We start from the raw sequence: 5,903 nt of genomic DNA, 5'->3' as shown, positions 1-5,903 counted from the left end.
CTAATCAGGGGCATGGAGGACATTACCTGTGGAGAAGGTGGAAGGTGTTAGAGAGAACGCCCACATGGGTCTCAGCGCAAGCCACCTTGTTCTGGACAGTCACAGAAAGAGCCCCCTGCCCAGAGCCCACAGGGACATGTGTGATCATGGTGCTGAGACTGTGATGCCCAGGTCTGCTTAGCACTGCGTCACCTCAAAAACCAGGAGAGACTTGCAAAAAATATCCAGGACGTTGCCAGCAGGCGTGGTTTCGATGTGTGGTGCCTGTGGGGTCAAGTGCCCTAATAAAAGGGTGAGAGGGTGGCCTGGGGCGGGGAAAAGCAATGACAGATTCCAGCCCACGTGGAAGGAACCACAACCAATAGCAGTAAAATTTATGATGGCCATGATCAGCAGAGCAGGGGACACCTGCAAACCCAGCAGTAGCTCCCTGCACCGTGGAGACCAGCGGTCCTTCCTACCCCTGAAGGCACAGAGGCCAATTCACGAGTCATGTGAGCTGTTGTCCTCCTTGGGGACATCTGCCTCTCACGTAGCTCAGATGTCAGGATATTCGTGCAAGGACGTGTCACCTGACCTGCGAGGACTTCCACGTCTCCAAGAAACCCTCGAAGATGGAAGAGTCTGCGAGTTCTTGCTTCTCTCTAGCGTGTCCCCAAGCCCTGAAAGCAGAGCCCTTTTCCTCCACCATGCTGAAAGCTAACGTTTTTCTCTCTGCTTCCTGTAACCACTAAGGGTGATGCTGAATGACAGCTTCTCACAAAACTGATTGCTAATGAAATGATTGGTTTTGTGCAAAATTAGACTATCACTGGGAATAAATGAACAAACAAGGGAAACGAGTGGGGTGTACTCTCCCCCATTCTTGATCTTGACTTACCTACAAACCAGTCCATCTGTCCACGTTGTGTCTGTATAAACCGTGGTGGCTTCTCCTGAGGAAGGCTTTCGAGGTCACCAGAGGAGTGTGGATGTGCAGCAGGGACACAAAGAGGATAAAGGGCCTGTCCTTGTTTGTGAAAGAAGAAAACCACTTGAATTATGGACAGGAGATGATGGCGTCCACATGGACCTTGAATGTGCTGCATCAGTGACCTGGGTTCACCTGCTGGGATTTCACTGTGAGGGGTCCCCAAAAACTCATGGGTGAGACCATGCAAGAAAGTTCACAGGTAAAATGATTAGATTATGAGAGGTGTGACCTAGAAGTGGATTAATCCACTTGGATGAACTAACTGGGTGGTGACTGTAGCAGGTGGGGTGTGGCTGGAGGAGGTGATCCCTGGGATGTGCCTTTGGGGTCTCTATCCTGTCCCTGGTGAGCAGAGCTCTCTCTGATTCCTGGTGCCCTGTCCTGAGCTGCTCTCCTCCTCTAGGCCCTTCCACCATTTTGTTCTGCTCCCCTTGTGCCAGAGCCATGGAGTTGGCCAACCATGGACTGAACCTTGGAAACCATGAGCCCCAAATAAACTCTTACTCCTCTAAATGTTCTTCTTGGGAACTTTGGTCACAGTGGCAATTTTGTCTGAGTAAAACAACATCCACTGTCAGTATAGTACAGGAAGATATTTTGAGAGGGAGGGATAGGACACCCCGTCGACCCACCCTGTGTTACAGAACATTGCCATAACTATTATTTTATTATTAGGTGCTTCTAATTTCTGACTTTCCCTAATTTATATGTTAAATATTTTCATAGGTATGTATGCATAGATAAATAGATATATATTATAGTAAATATATGAATATTTAATTATTACTTATATAAGAATGGTTGGGTACTCTCCGGGGTTTCAGACATTCCCTCGGCCTTGAAAGGAGTCCCTGATGCACGACCAGTACTCGGATACTTTCCAATGCAGCCCAGATAACTCAACGCAGAGACCCGAGTGTGGAAACCAATTTATAGAAAAAAGGTCGGACCTTTCCTTTTTTCTTCTTCTTCTTTTTTTTTTTTAGCACCAGAGATGGAACACAGGGGTACTTCACCACTGAGTCCCTTCCCCAGTCCTTTTGATATTTTATTTACAGACAGAGTCTCACTGAGTCTTTTAGGGCCTCGCTAAATTGCTGAGGATAGCCTCCAACTTGCCATCCTCCTGCCTTAGCCTCCCCAGCTGCTAGGATGACAGACATGGGCAAAGTGACTCCATAAAGAAATCCTTCATGATATACACTGAGGAATATTATGTAGCCACGAGGAAGGATAGCTTCCTTTCATTTGTGAATGAAGTGTGTGGACCTTTTCGATGCACCTGCTGCTATGGGACCCCAGGGTAGCTCATGGCTCAGAATCTGCCTCCCCCCACATAGTGAGGGTTCCCACCTTTGGATGTAGGCCGTGGCTTCCTGCAGCATCCATCTGATGGTGCTCCCCACATCCATGGGCTGCTTGGTGACCTGGTGGTTCCGCATGAGCATACAATTTCCAGCATTGCAGGAACCAACAGCTGGAGAACCACGTGGTGAAGAAGAGGAAGAGGAGGCCGGCCGGCCCCCCGACTGCGGTCCAGGGAACCAAGAGGAGGCCGCTGAGCTTGGTGGCTGCGAGCGTCAGGATGCCCAGAGCCAGGACGCAGGTGTAGCAGCTGAACCGGGCAGTCACGGTGAACCACAGCTCTGGGGGCCTGTTGGGGTAGCAGTCATTGACCAGGGTGAAGGGCAGCCTGTAGAAGTAGTCGAAGCCGTGGTTCAGCGGGTGGTGGCAGTGGTCCCCGCGGGATGCGCACCTCACGCCCTGGTGCCACTTTCCTGCGAGTGGGGTTGGGTGGTCAGCCACACCAACGGCGCACGTGTTGCCTGGAACAAAGAACCCCGGGGCCATTTGGATGCAGTCAGGGGAAAGAAAACCTCGAAAGAGCAGATCCTGAATCAGCGGAGGCCATGAGTGACCTCAGCCAGGACTTGCTTTTGGTTTTGGGTACCAGGGATTGAACTCAGGGCCACTTGACACCCAATCCCCATCCCCAGTCCTTTTTGTGTTTTATTTAGAGACAGGGTCTTGCTGAGTTGTTCAGGGCCTCACTAAACTGCTGAGGTGGGCCTCCAACTTGCGGTCCTCCTGCCTCAGCCTCCTAAGCTACTGGAATTACAGGCGGCGGAGCCAGGCTCTGAAGAGCTTTCTGATTCTTGCGGCTAAAGAAGATGGACAGGTCCAGAGAAGGAAAGAAGGCAAAATATATATCAAAGAACCCCAAACCTCTGCAATGAGAACTTCTGAACTGGAAACCATCCGAGAGGGCCAGAGCAGGGACAGGTACCAACTTGGGAGGTGGAGAAGGATGAAAGAGTTTTTTTTGTTTTTTTTTGCTTTTTGTTTTCCTCCAGAGGAAATTGGTCCCTCAACAATTGGATGGGAGGGGAATCAGGTGTCCGCATACCTACAAGGCCAGTGGCATAGCCTTGCTGATTTAGGATTTTTGCAAAAGTGGTTTCATTGGCAGGAAGCCCGCCTGAGCCTGCATTTCAGTAGAGGACCCAGTACTCATCACTGCCCATTCCTGCAGAGCCGACAGCAGAGCAATGTTCACATTCCCTTTGCCAGGAACAGGTCTTACTTAGCAAAGGGAGTCTGGGCACCAGGGGACAGTGGGCATGAATCTGGCTGTCAGCACTTGGGGAAGGTGGGAGGTGGTGCTCTAGGTAGGGAGTGGGTGCAGATCAGAGAGGCTGTTAAATGTGCTATTGTGCACAGCATGACCCCACCAATGAGCATCATCCGCCCCAATGTCAGCTGTGTAAGTTGGCCACATTTTGCCTATCATGAGAACCGACCCAGTATCTCTATCTATCTATCTATCTATCTATCTATCTATCTATCTATCATCTATCTATCATTACCTATCATCCAGGTGTCATTACGTCACATCTATCCCCTTTCTATCCACACATCATTTATCTGTCACCTGTATGTGCATTATGAATCTGTCACCTCTATATACTTCTATCACCCATCATTAGCTATCACCTTTCCTCTGTTATCTATTGACAGGATTCCTATCGATTGAGCATCATTAATACATATCCCTTCATTGATAGTATCATGATCATCATCTATTGAGCATTGTCTATCACCTGTCAATCACCGTATTTCTGCTTCTCATCCACCAATGATGTTGGTCATCCCGTCCCAGAAGGCTCCTTTCGCACAGCCTACCAAGGGCACCTACCTGGCAATTTGATGAGACAAGAGCTGTTACGTGGAAAATATCAGAAGGAAAAGAACCTTTCTCCTGTACCAGACGTGCACAGACATTTGTGTTGGGTGTTTTTTCCCTGAGCATTTTTTTTTCTCTGAGTATCAGCACGATTCCCGCAGCACCTGCATTGTGCTGTGTGTCCCAGGTCAGCTAGGGACGATTTAGACCTCAGGAAGAGGTGTGTGGTTATCTGTGACTCCCATTTGATTAAGCCAGGGGTACCTAACCCCTGAACCCCATCTGCATTTTACTTAGAGATTTTGCATTTTACTTAGATACAGGGTCACACTGAGTTACTTAGGGCCTCCTTTTGACTGAGGCTGGCTTTGAATTCGCGATCCTCCTGCCTCAGCCTCCCAACCGCTGGGATGACAGGCGTGCGCCACCGTGCCCGGCATTGTGTGTGGGTTTTAACACCCACAGGGGTTGAGGGTCCTGAGGGGTGAGGGCATAGGATGCCCTGTTTGGAGCATACATTGCAGGAAGGTGACAGGAGGGCACATTAGCCTTCACTTTCACAGTCTCTGGGGGATCGCTACCCAGCTAGAGTGGCGATGGGGTCCAGGCTGCAGCCTGGAGCTGCTGTCCACGGTCCCTGTGACACCCACCTGATCGGAGGGGCTCTGCTCCTGGTGCAGAGTGGGGGACCGCCAGGTGCTGGGTGAGTCTCATGCCCTCCTCCACCAGCTGGTCTATATTGGGGGTCCTGAGAAAATCAGATGAATGTCACTTGGGAAAGGGTTGGGAATGCTCTGGGCTTCAGAAGAGGCCAGCGTGTAACTTCTTGGGGCTGCGTGGCACCTGTCTTAGTGCACACACTTCTCTGAGTTTGCAAAGGACAGATGAGGCTCACCCTGGGCGGTTCCTCCTACAGCCCTCCCCCACCTCAGCTGTTGCCAAAGCTACAAAGGGCACCCCAGATTTTGAATTTTGGCTTTGGCCTGGGAGGCTGGCACACAGAAACTTTGCCCATTTCACTTTCTGGGGGTGATGAATGACAGATATTGGACAGTGATTATAAACACGGGCTGCGAGAGAAGCTTTTGTCCAGCTGGGGAATGACATGGGTTCTGATCCCAGGCAGTCTGGGCTCAGCCAGGACCTTGGGTGGGTTCAGGGTACAAAATGCACATCTGCATGTTGACATTCTCCTCTTAGGTTGGGTTATGGGGGACCTCTTGTCACAATAACTCTATGGTTATATCTTCCTTCTTAGAGGAAGATGGACCCCAACAAAATTATGTTTGAAGGAAGAGATGACCAATGTCACAAAGGCAAAATGATTTGGCTTTTTCTTATTTTGGGGGCGGGGGTATGCAACCCAGGGAGCTTGTATGCTTTTAATATCCCATCAGCATCCACGAAGGGCACACCCTGAATTTCCTACCAGGTTTCTCAGGTGCAAAATTCAAAGAGAAGATGAAACACTTCACTTAACAGCTTTTGCAGTCAGATGTGCAAAAATAGATTGAGAATCTCACTGTAGATACGAATACCAAAGGCAGTGACCCAGCCCCTAGAGCTCAAGGAATTCCCCATGGACTGTCAGATGACAAGTACTAGTCTCTTCCCTTCTACCTTTGAGGAGGCTGCATCTGGTGGGAGCTAAGCTCTAAAAGCTCAGACCTTGTTTTTCATGCTCCTAAAGCTGACCACCTTAGTGGCCCCCCATAAGAACAGGGTTGCTCCCTTGAGGACAACTGG

The 5,903-nt window shown here is 49.9% G+C and overlaps 1 pseudogene; it reads right to left on the bottom strand.

Annotated features, from left to right (window-relative positions):
* Positions 1-5,338, bottom strand: LOC107133647 (annotated as a pseudogene).
* Between the last annotated feature and the right edge of the window lie 565 nt (positions 5,339-5,903).

Source organism: Marmota marmota, unplaced genomic scaffold (genome assembly GCF_001458135.2).
Source record: "Marmota marmota marmota unplaced genomic scaffold, marMar, whole genome shotgun sequence".
In the NCBI taxonomy this organism is placed as follows: domain Eukaryota; kingdom Metazoa; phylum Chordata; class Mammalia; order Rodentia; family Sciuridae; genus Marmota; species Marmota marmota.
The sequence above is the reverse complement of the archived record's forward strand: the minus strand, read 5'-3'. Positions and strand labels throughout refer to the sequence as shown.